The sequence below is a fragment of the Globicephala melas genome, chromosome 7 (genome assembly GCF_963455315.2).
Source record: "Globicephala melas chromosome 7, mGloMel1.2, whole genome shotgun sequence".
In the NCBI taxonomy this organism is placed as follows: Eukaryota; Metazoa; Chordata; class Mammalia; order Artiodactyla; family Delphinidae; genus Globicephala; species Globicephala melas.
Genome location: NC_083320.1, coordinates 85786181 through 85810940, shown reverse-complemented (window position 1 = coordinate 85810940; position 24760 = coordinate 85786181). Strand labels below are relative to the sequence as shown.

The following is a 24760-nucleotide window of genomic DNA, read 5'->3' as shown; positions in this document are numbered from 1 at the left end:
TTTGTGTTTGTGGAGCACCCATTAAATTTAAGAACATATAATGCCTTTCAAACTTCCCATAATGTCTCACAATTCCTAGTGACTTTTATTAAATTTAACAAGCGTTTATTGAGAACATACTATGTTCAGGGTCCCACACCAGGTGCTATTCACTACAGTGGACGAAACGAATGTATTTATCATTAAGAAAGCTTTTCATAAAGTTTTTATATAAAGTCTCAGCACCGAAGTGAGAATGTAATAATATGAATCTGGAGGCCATACAACTGGGTGTCTATCCGGGAGGGACACAGACTGCAAAGACAAGCTCAAGGTTCAGCGAGTCATATTCAGTTTTCAACGTTTACGAAATGCCTGCTCTGTGCAAGCAGGACAATCCTTAGCTTCAAAGGTGTTAGAAGATGACTTACCTTAAAGATGTGTGCTTTGCTTATTTGCTTTTGTTTGGGGAGGTGATCTATGATTGTAAATTTTTATTAAATCCTAGCAGCATTCTTGACACTAAACAAACACAGTGAGTTGCTAATCACAGCACGGGTCATTTATTTTCTGTTCTGGGTCACTTCTTTTCTCTATTGAAGGAAAAGAACATGACAGCTCTCTGTTAATAATGCCAAACTCAAAAATCCATTTTCTTTTTAAAATCTGAGTATCATGTTCCTTTAACCACACCTCCTTTTTAAACCTGGTATTCACTTCTGTTCATATTTTTCAAGATTCTACTTAGTAAATAAGACATGCTACTAGAAGGAATCGAGAGTAAAAGGAAGCCTGAGCCAGCATCACTAGTTTCTATGAGCAGGAGGTAGATTATGCTTTCAGAGTGGCTATGTACATTCTCCCTTGGCTCTCCTTCCCCACAGAACCCGAAGAGCAAAACAATACATCTCCCCATGAATATATTATCAGCACTAACTTGACAGTCTCGCTGTTGACAATATTGGTTGTACTTCACTTCACTTTCCTCCTGTGGTCGAAAACCAGATCCAGCCCCCTGGGCCCTTCCTGGGGCTGTACAGCAGCTGAAGGGCCAACTGCCAATGGGTCTGGAACAGGCTTTCCAGCCTCGGCACCTGACTTCCTGGCTGCCTCCATTTCAGGTCTCATTGGTTGATGCGGCAGCTGTGATTCTGACAATGAGCTTGGTGTTGGGTCAAGTTTTTGTTTCGCTGACTTATTCCCACAGATGCCATTTTCCTTGACTCACCCTTGACTACTGAGAATGCTCTTTATTACCTTTTAAAATCATGTGATATCCATAAGCAAAAATTGGGATTAACATTTTTGAAAGCATTACCCATGACTGATTTTTTTTTCAATGCTGAAATGCAAGATGTAAAGCTAGAGCCAGCCCAATCCTGCGTTTAGCACAGTGGTGTATCAAGTATCATTTGTAACTTCAGAATAAAATGCCCAGATTTTTTTTCCTGATCTTAGGAACCTGGATGCAATGTCCACCCACGGAAGCAGTTTACAAGTGCAAAAGTAGGAAGCGTTTTTATGTATTAGAAACACTGTGACAATCCTCCTTTAAAAGAATAAATAATTGTGTTCTAATATAAAGAATGTGAAATAAAAATATGTATAACTCTATTGATAAAACAGGACTTTTATTCAATAGTTATAAGACAAGTCACTTGCAAAACTTGCTTACACAAGGAAAAAGTTCTCGGTGGTATAGCTTTCTTCACCATAGAACACCATCCTCCCCCAAAACAGACTGCAATAATTAATGTCCATAGTATGAAAATTCTATGTGATATAATTTATTTATGCTTTGTTTAAAAAAGGCCAAATTGAATGCCAGCACTTGAGATCTTGAAATAATGCTGCATATGTTGATACAATAATTTATTAATTTTATTGATTCTCCTACTTATATGTTGATATTTTAAAGAACTGTATTGTTTTTATTATACAAAGTTATAAGATATCTAAATATTAAAGAAATATATAAAGTAGAAAATAAAAGTCTAACCACAGACATTTTAATATAAACAGCCTGGTGAATAGTCCTTCAAACTTTTCTCTCCATATTCTAATGTATACAGACATAATTTTTACCAAACTGTATCTAATATTTCTTAGACTTTTTTTCATTTCATGATCTCTAAAACTATCTCATTCTTTGAATACACACATATTAGTGGGTTATATGAGTGTTCTATAAAATATACAAATATTAGTGGGTTAAGTTTATGGCTTTGCAGCCAAATGTCTTGGTTGAGTTTGAATCCTAGCTTCACTGTTAGTAATTCTCTGACTTTGACAAGTTGCTTATTTTCTCTGTAATCCACTTTCTCAACTTGTAAGGTGTGATATTAACAATACCTCCGTGAAATGGTTGTCACCCAGGATGAGGAGTTACTGCCTGGCACTGGTAGGCATGCAACCACGACAGTGCTGCTACCATGGATGTGCAGTATCTTATTAGCAACCTCATGTTGGTGGACATTTAGAGTGATTACAATTTTTACTCTCATACATCACACACTAGTGGACTTCTAAGTATAAAGTTGTGAGTATTTCTACAGGCTGTATTTTGGAAGTACAGTTTTCTAATCAAAGGTGATACACGTCTTTTTTTTTTTTTTTCTTTTTCTTTTTTGCGGTACACGGGCCTCTCACTGCTGTGGCCTCTCCCGTTGCGGAGCACAGGCTCCGGACGCTCAGGCTCAGCGGCCATGGCTCACGGGCCCCCAGCCACTCCGCGGCATGTGGGATCTTCCCGGACCAGGGCACGAACCCGCGTCCGCTGCATCGGCAGGTGGACTCTCAACCACTGCGCCACCAGGGAAGCCCACATCTTTTAAATGATAGATATTGCAGAGTAATCATCCCCCAAATTCTAACTACTCACACTGTGAGTAAAAGTGAATGAGAATAAATTTGGGATCATGAGAAATATTTTATTAAGTCTCTTATCTATGCAATAAAAATGCATAGTTTTTTTTTTTTTTACAAAGAAGCAGGGGATTACTGTAACACAACATAAGTAACACTTATATTATTCATAAATATCAGAAATCTTTTTTTTCCATATTTCCCATGATTCTCACTGTTCTGCAAGTCTTTGAGCTCCTCTTTGTCCAGAGAAAGAATTCATAGCATCTTGTCTTCCTATAATCAGTTATTATTAACTGCAGAACATAATAGTCCATCAGGCAGCTACTCATAAATATCTACCAATCAGATGTGTAACAAATGCTTATCAAATTAATAAGTCGAGAAATGGAACAATTATGTCATATTCTACAGGTGTGGTAACAGTGTTTCTGAAACCCAGACTGAACATAGCCTGACCACTCTACCACATATTCAGAACTGAGATGGTTCCAGGCTACTTTTCTGTAGTTACACCAGAGCACAAAGAGGACAAAAAAACATACTGATAGCAAGTGCCTCTCATGTCTGGTAATAGATGGCACATGTGTGGTGTGAGAGAGTATGCCCTCAAGCAGTGAGCACTGAATGGCAAATCTTTTACAGCTTCTGGAAATACTTATACATTTCTTTCTAGTTCTTTGGCATATAGCTAATTTGAGGCTTTGTCAGGGATCATAACATCTGATGCAATGACAGTAATATCCATCTCTATCAAGACAGAGTCCAAAAATTGTTTTTGAATAATAAAGAGGTTTGACACCGCATTAATAGAAGGGTAAAGATAAATATTTACACAGGAGAAGTGGTCCATAGGCAAATCCGTTCTCACACACAGCTGCAAATATTGTGTTCTTTACAAAGTTGTATTTGCCTTCTGCGTCCTGTGTTGTTTACATGCCCTAAAACCTCTGCACAATGGAGTTTTAAGATAAAATACATAAAAGTATTTAAATATTATCATTGAGAATTTTATTTCACCCTTTCTAAAAATAGGTTAATATGTGGCATTGATATTTTTCAACCTCAAATGCAAATTTTTTCAAAAAGTGGGAATTTAGAGCCAAATAAAAAATTAATGCATTTATATTTTAAAAAGAGTTATCCAAGAACAATATTTGCGTTACATAGTTTTATATTTAACCTGTTTTAAACATAATTTTCTAACTTATCTTCATTTTATTTTATTTTTTACCTTATCTTAATTCTAAACTACAATTTTTCTATAAGAATAGAAGCCTAATTCTTTGGAAATAGGGTTCAGTTGGCATAATTGGTATTATAGAGTTTTAAAATATATTATAGAATATTCTGGCACTAGACACTAAATTGAAATTTTAAAGAAAATGTTGGAAATAGCTGTAAGGGGGAAAAAAGTAGCCTTTTAAATCTAATTTGTTATGCACCGCAGTAGGGTAATGGATGCAATGAAAGTTCTTTTATTGAGTTCCCATGTCCAAAAGGTATTTAGGTAGCAAAGGATGTTAAGCAGACCCCCTGCAATCCGCCTTTAACTGAAGATAGCAGGAAATAATGTATATAGGTCTGTGTCCTCCTGGTTTTTATTTCCTCGGGAGTGCAACTCATGCAAAGGACACCTTCGACTGCTTAGCCGATCACAAAGGGTGCACTAGACCCCCTCGCCAGCTGCCTGAATAGCGTGATCTGAAGGGTGGCTGAAACCATACTGGGAGTTCAGTCCTTCAGGTGGGTCTTTTCAAATTCCAATAGTGAGAAGTTCCTGGAGAATTGGTAAGGATTTCACTAGTCCCCAGCAGGTTTGAGATCAAAAGCTTTGGTTAAATAGAAGCCTGTTGGGAAATCTTAAAACCCCTTTGTGATGTAACTTTAAAAAGTTAATACAAAGAAACCTTAGACTGCAGCCGTAACAGCACGAACAAAGAGTATATCAAAACCGATTCCATTAAGGGAAAGCGGACATACAAATTCACTTAATTTAAAGAGCAATCCAGTTATAGATTTAGACCATATAAATTCTATATAATAGGACTTAGACCATACCATCGAGCCCATTTAGAAGATGTGCTCATTTCTTGTTACATATGCCAGACTTCATTCTTGGTCATTGAGATATGCTTTTTAAACAACTTATATATTCATTTGCTGAAAGGAGAAAGAGTGGTGTGCATTTAAACTCATTCCTCAAGAAGATACTTTTAAAACAAATTAAAATTAAACTTGATGGGGATCCGTCAGTCAGTTGGTTATCTCTTTTTCATGGTGTCAAACTGCTAATTGGCCATCCTCCTTAAAATAATAAACCTTCAATTGATATTGATTAGTAGATCATTAATGAATGCATCAATTCTAATGTAATTTTTATAATTAATACCAATCCATTTTTTGGCAAGTCACATACTTTTTTTTTTTTTTTGCAGTACGCGGGCCTCCCACTGCTGTGGCCTCTCCCGTTGTGGAGCACAGGCTCCGGACGCGCAGGCCCAGCGGCCATGGCTCACGGGCCCAGCCGCTCCACGGCATGTGGGATCCTCCCAGACCGGGGCACAAACCCGTGTCCCCTGTCACAACAGTGAGAGGCCCGCGTACCGCAAAAAAAAAAAAAGGGAGCAGGAATAAAGAAATTATACTAGGCCAAAAAGTGGGTTGGTTATTGCAAGGTTACTTTCCTTTAGGGGATGGCAGGGAGCTACCAGGCAGATTATGTAACTAATAATCTGGAGATTATTAGTTATTATTAGCTAATCTGGAGATTCCTGGCTTAAGATTCCATTTCTGGGAGAGCCAAAACTGTAATTAAGTCTCAGTTTGGTGATGTGGGGCTTAGCATAAGTTATCCCATTTGGGGCCTGTTGTCTTGTTTTTAACATCTAAGTCGCACATAGAGGGATTCATCCCAAAGAAATCTTTTTCAAGTGTGGTCACTATTGACCATGAATATCCTAAAATTCTCATAGTGATAGATGGGGAAACTGATCCTTCTACCATATTCAGTTTTTTTCTTCTCTTCTTCACTCATGTCTTCTTTTACTTCTCTTCCTCGTCTGTTCTTCTACCTGTATGTCATCTGATTAATGATAGGAAAATAAAGAAAGTGGCAGATTAAGTCAATCTCTGTGGGTAAAGTATAAAAATCTTTGGGGCAAGTACTCCTTGAATGAAACAACCCAATGAGTTTTCCTCCCAGCTACCTGAAGTCCCTTAAAAAAATCTCAACGAAGATCTCAACTGAACTGACTAGCTCTACTGGAAGTAAACAGACAATACGTTTTTGAGGGTTCTGCATCCTTACAGGGTCTCCACTGAAACAGCTGAGCCAGAAGCCCACCCTTCCCAGGTGTGCTGTCAGATTCTGGTCTGCTTTAAGCTGTTTAACGAGCTCCTATTTGTGTCTGTCCTGATGGAATGTTCACTGAGGTAGGCGTTCTACCGAACAATTAGCCCTTTGTGATAGATAAAAACCTTCAAATCAGTAATGAAAGGAGGGCATGGTTACTAAATCTCTGATTCCCAAATATGCTTATGTGAGTGTATTTACATATATATTCTATATGGATTACATATGTGTTCAAACAAATATAGCTAATCTCTGAGGTGTTATTAGAATATAAACATTCTGCTCGAACACTGGCTCCGTGCTCAGGGGGAACTATGTGAACTAGCTTATCTTGATACCCTAGATACTTTCAAAGACACCCTAAGACCTTGAAGTTATTGCTTACTTGTGGAGTGCTTTAAATTTTTAAATCCATTCCAACGTGCCACTGCATATTCTTGTATTGGAACTCTAGTCTTGAATTCCAAAACATTCAAAACCCACTACTCTAGCAAATGAATAACTTGAACATAAAGGTATTCTTTGAACACTTGGCACACCATCATCAAGATTCTGGAAACTGAAGAGATTATTTTAAAAGTGTATGTTATAGAATCAGTCTCCAGACATTTATACTTTTGTAGTGGAAGAAATACCCACAGAGATGATGCACAAATTCATGAATTGTTCCATAATTTTAAATTGATCACTCCCTCCTCCACCCCACCTTATCTTACCTCTGCTCTAACGGAGCATTTACACACTTTATTTCATGTGAAATTTCACGTGTCTTTTTCATTAGAGTCAGAGACTCTTGTTTATTGTTGTTAATTCAGTGACTATCACAAGACACATGATAGGTGCTTAATAAATGTTAGCTGAGCTAATGAATGAAAACTAGATGAGCACCTGGAGGACAAGAAGAAAGAGATGATTATGGGTTGATTTTTTTTTTTCAGTGGCCAAAACAGAAAAAGCAAAAATTAATGTCTAGAATTTTTTCAAAGTGAAAATAGCTATCTTTTCTGACTGATAAATAATACATGCTCACTGGAAAATATTCAAATATCTCATTATACGGCTTCCCTGGTGGCGCAGTGGTTGAGAGTCCGCCTGCCGATGCAGGGGACACGGGTTCGTGCCCCTGTCCGGGAAGATCCCACGTGCCATGGAGCAGCTGGGCCCGTGAGCCATGGCCGCTGAGCCTGCGCGTCCGGAGCCTGTGCTCCGCAATGGGAGAGGCCGCAACAGTGAGAGGCCCGCGTACAGCAAAAAAAAAAAAAAAAAAAAAAAAAAAAAAAAATTAACAGTATATTTCTGATGCCTTTCCATGACACAAGTGTTCCCCTTTAACTGGCTATGGTAGCCTCCATTTTGTATATATCATCGTGTGTTTCATCCTATTGACAGATATTTAGGTTGCAGTCAAGTTTTATTCTTATAAACAGTGCTTCAATAAACTTCTTTTAACATCTTTACAAATTCAGGTTTATTTTCTTGGCATAAATTCCTAGACGTGAAATGGACTTAAAATGTTAAAGCATGTTGTTAAATTATTCTAGAAAAAAAGGTCATGCCAATTTATACTCCCACCAACTGTGTATAAGCCATTTTCTCTATCACCTTGCCTGGATGTAATTCATTTAGAAATCCTTGTTAACCTAATAAGGAAAGAAGCCTTACTGGTGGTGGTTGTTATTGTTTTTCCATTGTTGTTTTAAGTCCTAGACTACTTAGGGACCTTTTAAATAAATCAATTCTTGATAAATCACACATGTCCCACCCATGAAACATGTTCAGTACCAAATTAACTCCCCTATTCTACTCAGCTGGGTTTTCTTCTCTTTGTACCAGCACTAGATATGAATCAAAGAAACAAGAAGATCTTAATATTAGGTTGAACATACCTAGGAGAGATCTAATATGTATGTATAAATCGATGAAATCTCAAAATAAAATGTGTTTGATTATTGACTAAATAGTTTCATCATGGTTCCCCTCTATTAATGTGGATAACTGAGTAAATGATAACATAATTCACAAATTATATAACCCTGTTGCAGGAACAAGTCTTCAGATCATATCAGCTACTGGTAATAAGACCACCTACCTCTAAGTTTTATGAAGTCTCTAACAGGATTGTTAGCAATTCTACCACGAAGTCTAGAACTCAAGAAGCTGCTGACATGATGTAGTGGTGTGAAAAAATCTGTGAAACCAGAGAGATGTGTCTAAGAATACAGCACTCACGACATGAGTAAAAACCATTTTATATTTCTCTAGTCCCAGTAAGTGTATGTGCCAAACCTTGCCTTGGAAAAAGAAATAGCACCTTTATACTTCAAAGCTTACAATCCTATCCCAAAGAGTAAACACTGGTCAATATTTCTTGCCCATGAATAATGGAAAGGTATTTGCAGGAAGGTCTTAGAGACTTCACGTGTTTCTTTGCAGACTGGGTCAGCTCTTCCGCATAGCTTGCCAATGAGTATGAAGTCTATGTTTTGAAGGCATCAGTGTGAAGAATTGTAGTCCCACTGCACTATTTTACTACTCACCACAGTGAGCTACCGAGTATGTTCACTAAGACACGGTAGTTGTGTTGTCTATTGCTATACAACAAACAAACCCAAAATTTAGTGACTTAAAACCACACACATTTACTATCTCACAGTTTCTGTGGGTTTAGAACCTAGGCACAGCCTAGCAGGGTCCCCTTCTTCAGGGCCTCTCAGGAGGCTATTATCTAGAAGTCAGCTCGTACCACAGTCACATTAGCTGAGGCAGGATCTGCTTCCGAGCTCACATTAGTAGTTGTGATTCAGTTCTTCCTAGTCTATCGGAATGAGAGTCTCAGTTTCTCGCTGGCCATTGGCCAGAGGCTGCTCTCATTTCCTGGCCACATGGGGCTCTCCAACATGGAAACTTGGTTCCTCAAAGCCAGCCAGAGACAGACCCTGCTAGCAAGACAGAAGTCATGGTCTTTTATAACCTAATCATGAAAGAGACATCCAATAACTTTGTCCACACTCTGTTCATTAAAGGCAAGTCACTAGGTTCAAGGAGAGGTGATTGCACAAGTTAGTGAATACTAGGAGTCAGGGATCATTGGGGACCACCTTAGGAGGCTGCCTACCACAGCAGGTGGTTCCTCAGTTGATAACAGGAATAGAGGACACTGGGGAAAACTGGAAAGGGGAAGGCCTGGAGACACGGTGGGAGAGGAATTTCCCAGGAAAAGGCTCACAACACTCCAGTGACACATACACTGTCAACAAACACAGTTGAATCTGGGGGGTGTTAACCACCTTGGGAAAGTGTGTTAAGTCTCAGGTCAAATCAATATGTACCATGTCAAACCAGTAACTTCTCAAATTATGTATTATTGGGGAAAATTGAAATAATAGTATAACTGGGTGACAATGGCAAATTGTCATGGCAAACACCAAGAGGGAAAATATTCCATACCTAAGGTAAAAACATGATTGTAATTCTTCTTCCCTCAAAATGTATCTAACAATTAACATTGACAAAGTGAAATTAATGACATTCAAAGGACACTTAATCTGTATTTATTCTGTCTAAACATGTACACCTGCCATTTATTTGTCATTTGTCGAGCTTAAATTTTGAGTTTGTCTTGTCAAGACCATAGACCTCGTGATAATTTCATGTTTGCCTTTACTTTGCACCCACCATTCACTTTGACAGGATAGTTGGCTCAAAGTAAGGGTATGTTGGGGACCATAAAACAAAATAGAGAAAATAGAGCTTACTGATTTATACGGGGGAGGGGAGCTCATACTCACACTAGGATTTTTTTTAGCATGGCTGTTCTAGTAAGTTGAGCTAATCGGCTGAGTGTTTGCATGGGTGGGTTTATATACATGTTTCTGTGATAACAAAAATGAACAGAGATATAGCAGATAAATTGCCTTAACAGGTTTTGCTTGGTTTTAGAGCAAAAACTTACTAATTAATGCAAGTGTTGCAATCATTTTTATGACATTCCCCAAAGATGGCACTTTAAGGCTTATGCCATATGCTGATTGACAGAGGCCATAATTCCACACAATGAGACTGTATCATATTGTTTGAAGTGAGGTGATATTCATCTCTTGAAACTGATCAAACATATCATTGCATCAAACAGTATTACAATATAATCACGCTGTATGTGGAGACTGCCAAGGCTGATCACCATGTTGTACTCTTTTCCCTTGGACTTCTCTAATAGCAGTGGTGACACACCACTGCATCCACATTTTCCTTTAAGAACTCAGAATCCAAGAGAGAGAAAAAAAATCTGCATAAAATTGTGGTTTGGTTATGCTGTGTGAGTGTTTGTTTGCAGACTGCTTTAGAATTACAATTTTCCTTCCATAAAGATCTCCCTAAGTATACAAATAAAAACCTGGTAAGGCCAAGATAAAAAGAGAAGATTCCAAACAGGGCAGAAAATAATTCAAATGCCTTTTATTTGTCTTTAGTAAACAAGCAAACACGGAAGAAATGTCTTTTTTAAAAAATACTTTTTAGTGTCTGAAACTTCCAATGGTATTTCTTCCCTAATGTACTGTTTTGCAAAGGCACTTGCTTTATCTACTGACTCTGGGGCTATTTCAGCTGCAGATGAAAATGATATTAGAACCTATTCTTCTCCCAGTCTTAGTTGCTGCTGAACTTGGAAAGCAGCGCCAGGATGGGCATGAGTAAATGAGGGCAATTTGGCTATTCTCTTAGTGGCATTCTTAGCGGTATGAAATTCTATAACACAGCAGCTTTTAGACTGATATAATTTAGGAATTGCCCTTTTATTATCCAGCCAGCCAGCCAGCCAGCCATTCATCCATCCACCTATCTAATAACTTGGGGACTATGTTCAGAATAGTTTACAAATAAACAGGATGCTAGGATGGGAACCATCATCTATTCACGCTGACATTCACTAAGAGATGTGTTACCAATTCTGGTCCTCCAGGGTTGATCCATGCAAGTCTCTGAGATGTCACCATCCTATCTGGACCTTATTAATTTGTCTAAGCCAACCCTAACCCTAACCTGTTAGGTTAAATATTCTTAGACTTCTGGGCCTATAGCAACTACGTGGTTCTTTCAGAGACTCGGTGGGATATCAGGAACACAGAGGCTCTCTCTGATTGGTTATCTGAACACTCTTACAGCCATCTCTCTCTTCTACTGCTCCTGCACTGTGGTGGGCACAGGGAACCTGTGAGGCTAGAGGATCCTGGGTTCCCCCAAGATACAAGACCAGCTAGCTCTCTGCTCCCAGATTCTGCTAACCATGGACATTTCTCCCAGGTCAGGTGAAGGAAGATCAGAGCCAAAGTCCCTTTTCAGAGACACCACCAGTCTTTAAACTCTGTGCTTTCCTTCTGACCATTTTCTCCTTTTCTTCTCTTCCTTAACCTACAGAGACTTCATTTAATATATGGTGAAATACACTGAATTTTCATCTATTTTTCCCAAATCTTTTGTTTGTGACGTTAATATCATGATTTCAGATCTTTAGGGCACGTCTGATACACAAAGGCCCAGGGTTTTGAAATTCAAAATCTGAGAACTGTCTCAGAACCTCTCTTTCTGCAAGAGCATCCATTGCTCATGCAAGTAAGGACAAAAGTCCTAGCAGCTGCCCAATGGTGAAGAAGGGTCCCTATGTATCCTCTCTCTCTTGCTTTTTTGTCTTCTACTTCATTAATTTTGTTGTTGGATCCTTTATTTCTTTCCCCTATTTTCTTAGAGTTTAGTTGGCTGGATTTTTTTTTTTTCTAGTTTGTTGAATAGAATAGTTAGTACTACTTAAGCTACATCACATATTTTTTATTTTGCTATTGGTCGCTTTAAATTTTGAAACAATCAAAAATTCCTTTTTTTTTTCTAGCAAAAAAGCTAGACATACAGTATAAATAGCTTGTTTTTCCTGAATACTTATAAACTGCTGACCAGAAGTTCCATTAGCCCCAAACAATTTGATGTGTGTTTTCTACAAATAAGAACATCCTCCTACTGACTGCAACACAACTAACAAAACCAGGAAATACGTTTTGATACACTCCTGCCCTTTGGTCCACAGACCACATTCCAGTTTCACCAACTGATGCAACAATATTTTTTGTAACGAAAAGGATCCTCTTCAGAATCACACACTGCATTGCTTGTCATGTCTCTTTAGTCTCCTTCAGTCTGGAATATTCTTCAGTCTATGGTGGACTTTCATGACTTTGATGTTTCGAAGATGAGTCCTGTTACTTTGTAGAATTTCCCTCAGTTTAAATTTGCCTGAAGTTTCCTCACGATTGGATTCAGGTCACAGTATCACAGAAGTGATGCTGTGTTCCTCTCAAAGAAGCAGACCAGGTCATGCATGGTTTCAATAGCTGATGTTCACTGTCACCACTTGATAAAAGTGATGTCTTCCAGGCTCTTCCACCATAGTTACTTTCCCCCCTTTGTGTGGAGGTACTCTGAAACCATGTAAATATCCTGTTCCTCAACAAACTTTAAATTCATTCATTCATTCATTCATTCATTGATTTATGCCGGTATGGTCTCTTATTTTACTTAATATTGTAAATTCTATGAGGTACTATGATGTTACTATCCATATGAATACTCAAATTATGTCCAATGTGGCTAGTAGGAGTTCAGTTAAGCTGACATCTAGGCCCTTTTGATATGTGCCCATCATTTTTTTTTAACACTTCTTTGGTTTATGGTAGAAGTTCCAGGTTTTTCTTGTACTTTTTCTCTCCCCCAGCCCCAGAATCAGGCATTTCTCTAAAAATTTCCTTTTTTTTTCCCCTTAATGGAATATGGTATTTGGAAGCCAAGATCTGGGCGCTATGTATGTTCATTGTTTTTGGAGCGTTGCTGCTTCCCATATAGCGCCAGGAATTATATATATATATGTGTACCATATAGTTACATTTATATTTATTTCTATCTATAGAAATTGAAATCTATCTATATTTATCTATAGATACTGAAAACCACGAGTTCATGCTTATACCTCCAATCACATGTTTCTAATTTTCTCCCTTTCTGTATATGTAACCCCGTCTCTAAAAGTGAGAAGACAAGCTTCCATAATTCTTCAAATATTTACTTACACAACCAACCTCACTTTATGCAACCAATCTCCCATCCCTGCTGTGATCCCCTCCCACACACAGATGCCCTCTTCTCCCTGTTTGGGCTCTGACTCCCCTGTGTGGACACCTTCTCGCCCTGTTCAGGCTGATTCCTCATGCTTTTTTGCCTACCATCCTTGACTAGATGTTCTCTTCGTCCTCCTTGGACCCTGATATTCTCCAGTCTTGCTCTGTCTCACCTAATGGCTTTAGAAATGAGTTATTCAGGAAGGGGAAGGAGTACCAATCAAGTTTTTCCATGTAATGTTTTCCTTATCCTCTTCAATCCAGAGTTGAGTTTGCGGGAAAGCAAGAGAAATCACCAGGGGCCAAAAGAAAGAAGGAACTGAGAGCCCAAGTAGTAACCACATGAACTAACTAGGCAGTACAGGAGCTGGGGTGGACTAGGGTGGGGTTATGTCTCAGAAACCTAGGAGTTTTCACTTTCATTCTCAGAAAGACACAGAAGACAAGACCTTGGAAATTCTGCAGGGAGGTGGGGATTTGAAACTGAACCTCCTACATAAATCCAGGATCATTTAGGGCTCCCCCTTCCGTGAAATGGTAGAGGAGAAATAATCTGCACAGTAGCACAAAGAGAAAACAAGGAAGCAAGCTATTGAGGCCCGGGTGCAGGGTAGAAAATAAGCCTTTCCAGAGAAATTGTGATCATAGACACGTACCTCAAATGAGCTTCGTGTCAACCACATGGCCCTGAACACTCCATATTGAGATTCAGTGTATTCCCAGCAGAAGCAAACTGAGAAAAAAATCTGGTGTAATAAAACCTCATCACAGGCCACACTTGATGTCTCCAGATGAAGCCTATCAAAAATGAGCTCACTGTTCAAAATTACAACACATACAAGGTAACAATCCACCTTGAGAGACACAGGAAAGAGTAAACACAGCAGAATTAAACCCCAAGGAATTTCAGATAATAGAGCTGTAACAGAGAGACTGTAAAATATATAAATTTTAAATGTTTAAAACATTAGAAAAGAAAAATAAAGCATTAAAATATGTGTCTGTGTCCTAATCTCCTCTTCTAAAGGACATCAGTCAGATTGACTTTAGGACTCTCCCTAATGACTTCATTTTGACTTAATTACCACTTTAACACCTTAGCTCCAAATCATTCTGAGGTACTGGGTGTTAAGGACATCAATATATGAATGTTGGGCTTCCTTGGTAGCGAAGTGGTTAAGAGTCCACCTGCCAGGGCAGGGGACAAGGGTTCCAGCCCTGGTCCGGGAAGATCCCATATGCCGCAGAGCAACTAAGCCGGTGCACCACAACTACTGAGCCTGCGCTCTAGAGCCCGCGTGCCACAACTACTGAGCCCATGAACCACAATTACTGAAGCCTACAGGCCTAGAGCCCATGCTCCGCAACAAGTGATGCCACCGCAGTGAGAAGTCTGCACACCGCAAGGAAGAGAAGCCCTCGCTCGCCGCAACTAGAGAGAGCCCGTGCACAGCAACAAAGACCCAACTCAACCAAAAAAATTAATTAATTAATTAAAATATATATATATGAATTTTGAGGGAGACAATTCGGCCCATAAAATTGTGGTAAACTGAACTTCACCAACCTCTCTTCTCTTGGCACTCTCCTGTTTCCTCTCTGCTTTCCAGATAATTCTCTGTACTCAATGACCTTCTCTTTCTTGCCTCAAGGGCTTTGCGAAGACTGTTACCTGCACTCGGAATACTTCCCCCATACTCCCCGAATTTGTTTAGCCAAAAGCTAGGTCTCAGCTTCAATGTCATTTCCTCAGAGAAACATTTCCTGACTCTCAGATTAGATTAGGTCTCTGTGTGTTGTGTTCTTCGCATCATTTTTGTACCACTTCATAATTCTAATTAAATGATTAACTGTATAATTACTGAATTTCCTTGATCCTATGATGCTATGCGTTGTTAGATGCAACATCAATTTCAAAACACTTGTAGAGAGAGGAAAGAAATACTACCCTATTAGTCAGCTATTGCTCTAATAATGCTGCATGAAAAACCACTCCAAAATTCAGTGACTTAAAATAACTAGTGTTTATTTCTCCCTCATGGGTCTGTGAGTTGATGCAAGTCACTTGTAAAAACTCAATTTCAGGATTCAGCTCTGAGCTCCAAGCTGCAGGCTGGGTTGGTTTCAGGTCTACTTCATATATGTCCATATGCTTCCAGTCCATTGTGTTCTCATGGTGAATGACAGATGTTCAAGCAGAGGGAACATGCAATGCCTGTTAAAACCTTGGCTTGGAAAAGGCACACTGTCACTTCCACCCATTCTGTTGGTCAAAGCAAGTCACATGGTCAAAGCAAGTCACCCAACATCAATGGGTTGGGGACAGCACCCTGCTTCCTTTAGTGGGAGACACTGCAAAGCCACATGGAAAAGGGTATACATGTATACTGTATGATTCAAAATAGGGTGGAATTGGGAATAATCACTCAATGCACCATAACTACAGCAAACAGTACGTACATAACTTTTTATTATGTTGACTTACAAAAGATTATTCAAATATGTTTGTTAATACAAAAAAATGCCACTTTATTCTGGGTTAAGAGTAAATCTTCATAGTCAGAGCCCAAAGTATCTTCTGAGTCATTTTTGGTCACCAACCATTATGCACCTCATTCTGGCCACCAGTTCTTCATATAACCGGGGCTCAGGACCTTGACCTCTTTAATGCTTTTGTAAGTTTTAGGCATACAAAAGAAGACCAGGGTTCTCTTTGCATTCTGAATTTGGTTAAGCTCAGAACGTACCCCCCAAATTGATGCTTTTATCTTGGAAATTAAAAACTTTTCATAACAATCAACAAGTAGTTTTGTTTTGTTTGGGTTTTTTTTTTTACTGCTTATTAAATTTTTTTTATTGAGGTAGCATTGGTTTATATCATTATATAAGTTTCATGTATACAACATTACATTTCTATGTCTGTATACACTACAGTGTGCTCACCACCAACAATTTAGTTTCCATCTGTCACCATACAGTTGATCCTCTTTTTCTGTTTCACCCTTCCCCCAACCTTTCCCCTCTGGTAACCACTACTCTGTTCTCTGTAACTACGTGCTTGTTTTTGTTTGGCTTGTTCATTTCTTTCCTTTTTGTTTGTTTTTTATATTCCACATATGAGTGAAGTCTTCCAGTAATTGTCTTTCTCTGTCTGACTTGTTTCACTTAGCATAATATGCTCGAGGTCCATCCATGTTATTACAAATGGCAAGATTTCATCTTTTTTATGGCTGAGTGGTATTCCATTGTATATATGTACCACATCTTCTTTATCCATTCTCTTTATCCATTCTTCGATTGATGGACTTCAGGTTGTTTCTATATCCTGGCTATAGTAAGTAATGCCACGATGAACGTAGGGGTACATACGTGCTTTTGAATTAGTTTTTTTCTAATTCTTTGGTAAATACCCAGAAGTGAGATAGCTGGATTATATGGTAGTTTTGTTTTGTTTTGTTTTGTTTTGTGGTACACGGGCCTCTCACTGCTGTGGCCTCTCCCGCTGCAGAGCACACGCTCCGGACGCGCAGGCTCAGTGGCCATGGCTCACGCGCCCAGCCGCTCCGTGGCATGTGGGATCCTCCCAGATCGGGACATGAGCCTGCGTCCCCTGCATCAGCAGGCAGACTCCCAACAACTGCACCACCAGGGAAGCCCCTATATGGTAGTTTTAATCTTAATTTTTTGAGGAACCTTCACATTATTCTCCTTAGTGGCTGCACCAATTTACATTCCCACCAACAGTGTAGGAGGGTTCTCTTTCCTCCACATTCTTGCCAACACTTCCACAAGTAGTTTTTGACAGATACTTGACACTTGAATGATAATCTTTCACAACTCATGAACCTCTCTAGCTTGGAAATTCTACAATCTCTTTCTAGTGTCAATTGTACTATCTAGCATGCGACAGGCAACTCATTTGAGTGTGTCCTAAAAACAAAAGGAAATACAAGTTTTATCTCTTGGTGGATATTTTTCCATCTTAGTTTGTGTCTGCAAAGGAATTGAGTGTTTCTAGGTGACCTTTAAGTGCAAGTCTAACATTCCTCCAGTGATGAATATTAGTTTCATTTATTCTAACTTTGTCTTGTGGCTCTATTTCCATGTTTTTCTACACATCCATCAATTTTCATTTCAAAGCTACTTGTAGTGTAAGTCTTTGAACAACATTTGAAAAGACAACTAGACACCTAAATTTAATTTTACTAAATTTAAGTAAAAATTCAACCCCATAGAGCGGTCTAAATAACTCAACTGAGAGGACATTTGATTAACAAGAGATGCAATATTACCTATATCACTTGTTCCTCTGCCCAATAGCTAGAAAGTGTCTTGTAATATGGATTGAAGGAGTCATCCCATTGTAACACTGGAGCAGTCATCTGAAATTATGTCTTGCTCGGTCCTCCTCCATCTCCCACAAGTGCAGGAAAGTGACTCAGGCAGGGTGGACAGTGTCATTTTTACCAGGGTCTGACTTAGATGCTAGATATGATCGATTCTCTCTTCTCAGGCTGTAAAGGTCATGTGAAATATGATGAGTCACCTTTCCCACCACACTGAGATAGCCTTCTAGAGAAGGAAAACAATGCAGAAGAGGGACTTAGAATGAGAAAGAGAGACAGAAAGACAGACAAACAGACAGACTGAGCCAGATCCTAGAGGATGGAGTTCTCATAATATCCAAGATCATCTCCTGAAACTTCTTGACACATAAGCCAAAGTTTATGCCTGATTAATGTGAGTTGATTTCTGTCACACACAATCAAATAGAGCCCTGGATATTACAAAACAATAACACACATGAACAACATCATGGTTATAAAAACACAGGATAGTGCAGCAACCACAAATAATTTCAGAATAACTCAAGCCCTTCATTTGTTTTCTTGAACATGATGAAGGGGACAGAGAACCTTAAAAATCCTTTTGCTTCCCCCGTCCAGTGGCTCACACGCCGCAGCTGTTTCTGCTCCTTTACATCTGTCTTCAAATTCCAGTCTCACATCAAGATAACCTCCTCCCCCAAATTTAACCTTTTGAACTTTTGTTCTCTCTTCCTTTCCTCCCTATTCTCATGCCTAAAGCTCAAAAGACCTTGTCTGTCAAAGCAGGACTCTCAGGGCAGGACTCACCTCAGAGCACAAGAAACCATGTTAGCAAATGAGGGAAGACTGGGAACGTCCATGCGTGCTTCATTTTTGTCCCATTGCTCCGCTTTTAAAAATGTTATAAAAAATGTTATAAAAATGCTTAATTTTAAAGTTACACAAATGTGGTTTAACATTTGTTGGCTTGTTTTTCCTTGCTAACCCAATGTCTTCCACATACATATTAGATACCTCATAACAAGTTTCTGAAAAAAAGAAGAAATAATGACGAGATGAATCTCTGAATGAACAAGAAAGGAATGTATGAATAAATGTAAAAATGAGACATTAGAGATTTGGGGGGAAATTATTACTGGGAAATTAAAGTCATGATCAATAAATGCTGGACATGGAGAAGATTAAAAAATACAGTTCTAAAATCCAACTCATTCTTTCACGTACATAAAAACAGAACAAAAAAAGAAAAGAACTTTGAAAGTAAAAGCAAGTCATATATATATGTATACATATATATGTATATATATATAGAAAGCTATCTACAATTTAAATAATCCCAGTGGTAGCTGTAACCAAGTGTATTAATTAGAATTCTTTGCAAGCCGCAGAGAACAAATCTGAATAAATAAGACATAAATGTATTTATTGGAAGAAGTATGTTTTACTGACCCAACAGTCATCTCCTCCCTCTTATCTTTGTGAACCACACACTAGTTTTGTTCATGGCTCTAATTATCCCTCACCCATATGGCTCCAAGTTAGGTCTTAACTGAATAGAAGTCATTTCCATCCCTGCTACCAGTTTATGCTTATATGAGATGTGTGGGAAATTCTCCTAATGGGCTTCTGGGAAAAGCTTTCCTTACTTGCAGAAAGAGACCCAAGCAAGAAAGAAAAATCCCTTCTCCTGTGTCTGCAAAGAGGGATGTGGTGAAGATGTGATGACTGGATTTCTGTAGCCTTCTTGTGAACATAAGAGGATAGCCAACGGGAAGCTAACATATCAGGATGAAAGAGTGGGATGAGGCAGTCACTCTACATCCACATTTCTTGTTTCTGAAATGATAATTTCCCCAGAGCAACTCAGCTGAGCCAGGTTTTTCTGTTTTTCTGCAACTGACAGAATCCCAGGGATAGAGAACCATATCAAAGGGAGGCTGGACATCTGAGTTTGGGATTGGGTGGAGCCCCAGAAGCTGTGGAGGTTAGGAAGCAGAACCCAGTAACAGCTGCCTTTTGGTGAAAACAGTCTGGTTGGGCTGCGCTAGGTCAGGTGAACTGAATTCCAGTGTTGTCTTTTTGTTCCTCTCTTCAAAGCAAGTTTCAATTCCTAGGCTTGATTATATTCAGTAAGAAAGAATTAATTCCTCAAATCGGACTTTAGATTCTAATACAAGGTTAGGTAGATGCTGAACAGCCAAAAATATCAAGTGTCTACAACATCAACAAATTAGCTGGTTTTTCCCAAGATCTCCTGTATTATGGGTTTTCTTGTTTCTTAGTATTAATTCTTGGGGGCTTCCACTTCTCCTAATCATCTTCTGTCCTTATTTCCTGCTTCCATAACATTCTACGTCTTTATTTTAAATCATGCCTTCTGCAATGTCACTCTCGTCTGCCTTGTCTATGCCTTCATTCCCCAAATGTGGAAATAAATCAAGCCAGTTTTGTGTCTCAGATTTTCAGTGGAGTTTTGGGGTTACAGATGGAGATTACATTGGAGTATAAGCTGAGAACTAAGTGTAATATACCCGTCTAATAAAAAAATTAATAATCAACTATATCCCACCATGGGGAATTTGTTGCTGGATATGTTAAGTTCTAGCTCATGTCTCTCCATCCTATGACTATTTTCTTTTCCTCTCTACCAGGTTTTTTTTTTTCAATTTCCCCAAATTCCTTTAATTTCATAAACAGAATATTTCTCCATCTTGTACTCAAAATCAACCTTGTGGCCTATGCCTGCATAGCCAAGAACTCATTAAAGAGCTCTGTCAATGGGTTTCTATCCTTTAAAACACAAAGCATTGGAATAGCTTGGAATTAGTTTTTTCTTTACATGATACAAATTTTAGGATGTGCTTCTCTCTTTACCAACCTCTGTAAGCAGAAGGGGGGCAATTTAAAGATTTATTCTTCCCCATTTCACAGAAAAACCTGTGGGGATTGTTTTGTTTTTTCTCTTCCTTTTTTTTTCTTCTTCCCCATCCTCCTTCTGTTACTGCTCCTTCTTTTCCTTCTTCTCTCCACCCAATACAAAGGCAGCGACTGTAATTGATTCTTACGCCCATAATTCAAATGAAGAACAAACTATGAAGTCCAGTCTGAAGGAAAGGGGGAAACCGGGTACCGTGTGATACGGCTGCTAGTCCCAACTCTGCAATGTACCAGCAGTACGATTTTGAGCTGCTTCTGAAGTCTGGGATTAAAGCTATGGTTTACCTATATCAGAAGGGTATTAGCAAGACTAAATTAGATGATGAATGAAAAAGTACATCCTCAACTATCAAGGACTACCCAAATGTAAGAGAACGAATACCAGATAGTGAATTCCATCGCTGAAGGTCCATGAGAACGAAGCTGCTGACTGTCTGTGATAAAAGGCAGGAATTCAATCAAAGAGCAAAGAACCCGGGGACTGAGACTTTGGGGCGCCAAGGTCAGAGTGGGGCCAATAACAAGACTTGACTTGAGATGGAGCGCTACTGGAATCCTTCTATTTCTCTTGCAGAGGCAGATTTGATCTCTGAGGTTGCTGCAGGTTCAAACTTAAGAAATCTTACTCTGCTCTTTCTCCTTTAAGGCTGAAGGAGCAAAGAGTTAATTACCTTGTTATATTTGTCTCTCTTGCAAATTTTCCACATGGGCTTTTTTTCTTAATTAGCCATCATATGAAACGAGAAGAATATTTATTATTTACTGTGTGTATTAAATTTTATGTCTTTTCTTCTTAATTCTTAAAATGGGTAAATTTACTACTTTTCATATTTCTCTCCTAGAAAAAGCAATGTTTTTATTTGTTGTTGTTATTGTTGCTTTTATTGTTTAGTTGTAGTCCTCATTTGACTTTTCTTTGGGTCAGTAATTCTTCATAAAAAACAAAATGAGAAAACCTTCTGGCGTGCTTTAGATTAATTGGAAGAAGCAAATAGTTTCCCCATACGTTTTCTTACTCTTAATGCTTTTCTTTTTATCGTTTACCCAATTTATATATGATACCTAGAAATGCCCACTGAGTATTGGTTAAATTATATGGCTTAACTTCAAGGCTCTGTAGTAACTTATTAAAGTATATTTTATAAAGTGATTTTGGTCATCAAGATAGCACGACTATACAACGACTTATGTGCATATGTGGCTTGTTGCCATGGTACTAAGTCAGCTCCAAAGGAAACATGAAATGCACACCTACATGCCAATTTCAATCTCAATTATATATCTACTGCAATTCATTAGACTTAGGGATTCCAAAGGGTTTATACATTTAAAGACTTGCTTAACTGGTTTAGAATTTAACTGCTAGCCAAGGTATTCGGAAGGAAAGCATTTCTGAATAATTCCTCTATTTAAAATCTTCTTTATTTTTACCCCGACAGTAGGTAACATATAACAATGCATTATACATAGTCTTATTTTGTGTATGTATGGCTTTAAAAGCAAAGAATGTCTCTACTCCTCCTTCCCCACCTCCTAGTGCAGATACGGATATCTAATATAAGTTTCTCTTAAAAATGTTAGGCTTGACGGAATTCCCTGGCAGTTCAGTGGTTAGGACTCTGTGCTCTCACTGCCGAGGGCCTGGGTTCAGCCAAAAAAAAAAAAAAGTTGGGCTTGAATGGAAAACCTGGTCCACAAGTATCAATCAAGGTTCACTTAAGAGTTTCCCATAGCTGTTTAATATCTCAATGCAACAATCTAGGTTTTATTTGGAAATGATGATGATTTTATTATGTCTTAGGCCAGTCAAAGCAATTTTGAAAGCTCTGTTTGATAAGCTTCTTTTATCCCAGTTACATCTTTTGCTTCTCTCATCTCCCTTCCCCTCCACCTTCTCCAATTTCTTTCTTCTGTATCCCTCACATTTCTTTCTGTTTTGTACTCTCTCTTCTACTCTCTACACTTCAGCAATTACTTAGGAAAAAAAAGAGTCTGGCATTTTCCTATTGCAACTCAAAGGAAACCAAGCCTGAGCATATCTCTATAACATAAAGACCCAGTGGGTTCATTTTTTGGGGAAAAAAATCCGACCAGAAAGGAAAACAATCCAGATTTAAAAAATGTCACAATTAGGTTTTTTAAAAAGTATATATAGTTCAGCTTGTTTACTTGGAAAAGGGACACTTAATGTTCTCAATTATGTGTAAGTAAATAATCTAGGTTGATAGAATTTTACAGGAAGCTGCTAAAACTAAAATGTTTGAGAAAACAGATATTGCTTAATGGACAAAGAAGCCGCTGTACACAGCGCCCGTTGAAAAAACTGAGAAGTAAAGGACCCATAACACCCACAGGTGACTGGGAGAGTGTTTTGATATTTCTGCAGGTGTTTGTCTATAAAAGCATTTCAAGGTGTAGCTTTCTACTGATTCGACCTTGCTAAAAATCAATCTGGGAACTATCATTTGCTAATCAATGTTTTTTATCACATTTTCCAAACCTTTTTCAGGACATGAGAGTTTTTAGTTCCTCCTTCTTGAGAAAGAGACCCCCTGATGGGAGACCCTAAAGCCACCTCTGGACTTCGACACTATGTCTGCCCTGAATTGAAGGCCCTGTTGCTGAATTTCTCCAGTTTGCAAAGCAAGGAATTTCGCACTAAACTTGAGTTTCTAACTTAAAAATAAAACCTCAAACCTGCTCATCTATTGCAGGTAAATGTACTCCCTTTGTTTCATGGTATGCATTTAGATGCATTTGAAATAAAAGGTGAGTTAAATCAGAAATCTTGGGGACAAGCATTTACTATTTTAAAACAGAGAACGTCAAATGTTGTTTTTCAACCCAGTACCAAAGGGCATTTCACAGGTAATTTCTCAGAGCTGATGCTAGCTAATTATTAGCTATCATACCCTGCCTCCCATTCTAAGTGACTATCTCCTGGCAGAAAGACACAACTAGGAGTGTTTTGTTTCATTTGTCCTTGAGTTTTTATCAACATCAAGAAGGTAGACTGAGCCAAAGTTAGAAGAATTCTGGAGCTAAGCAAAAAGCGACACATTTAACAGCCCCCATTAATTGGGGTTGTTACATGATTAATTTGAGAAAAACAGAAGAGACCGATTTCTTTACAACTCACAGTTGGATGCAACGCACTAAAAGTAATCCTGTAAATTACATTTTAAATCTTCAACATATTCCGAGCAGATAAATTAGTGGCATGATTGACCAAACTCCTTTTAAAAGTACACATATTACGATGCATCATAGTTATAAACAGATGGTATTTGGCCTCCTTCCTATTCTCAACATTTGGAATTTCTAAACTATGTGAATTAAACAATAATATTTTATAAACATACAAGGGATTTTGCTCACTGCTTTGTTAACATAGAAATTATACAATGCTGACATTTATTTAAATTTTAAAAAGTAAACAACAGTGTGCATTGAAATAAAGCAAACTAAAATCAACACAGAGAAGTATGTTCTGTGTGCATATTACCTACGATGGCACTGGCCTTTTTAAGGGAAGACATGATGGGTTGAAGAACAAATGGTAGCTTAGATGGGTCTAATCCTTTGTACTCCAAAGGCTCATTTAACACCTCTCTGTAAACAACGGATATTTATATCATAATTGGCTATTTGACCATCATTGTTCATTTACTGTATAACCTGCTATTACGGAGTTAAAAGAAGTTCCCCTTCATTGGCTCATCAGTTCTCATAGTAGTGAAAGTGTACTCGCAGTTTTGAAAACACTTCCACAAACGGGAATCATTCTGACACTTCTACTCAGAATGAGAAACATTATCATTATATCAATAAGTATGTATTTTTTTCTTTGGGGGAGATTATTGCCAGAAAGAAAAGGAAATGTATCAGATCTTAAGGTCATTTACTGAGATTCCTTTCTAAAATTACAGTTTTAACCCTTTGGCCACATTTTGGAAGGGAGACACATCTGCTGAGTTGATGTACAAAATAGAAGGCACTCGGTTTTCAAACACTATTCTCAGATTTGCAAAGTTGTCCTGGGATGTATAAATAATAAATCAGATATTTCAATCTGTTTTATGGTTTTTGAAAGCCCTGATTATCATTGTTTAGAGACATTCTCTTCTCAATGCACT

General features: G+C 38.3%; 1 protein-coding gene across 21 annotated transcripts in view; it reads right to left on the bottom strand.

Moving 5' to 3' along the window:
• The window catches only part of GTDC1 (glycosyltransferase like domain containing 1), a 492727-nt gene that overhangs the window by 73935 nt on the left and 394032 nt on the right, over window positions 1–24760 (bottom strand). For 5 of the 21 annotated variants that reach the window (XR_009564645.2, XR_009564636.1, XR_009564640.1 and 2 more), the window contains exons 11-12: window positions 8289–8387; window positions 411–572 (exon numbers count right to left, since the gene is read on the bottom strand). The exons of 13 other annotated variants lie outside the window; for them this stretch is intronic. The gene's annotated coding sequence lies outside the window, so the exon portion shown is untranslated. Of the gene's footprint in view, window positions 1–410; window positions 573–5501; window positions 5930–8288; window positions 8388–17651; window positions 17874–24760 lie in introns of those variants that run through there. 3 more of the 21 variants (XR_009564649.1, XR_009564648.1, XR_009564650.1) reach the window with 3 other exon arrangements.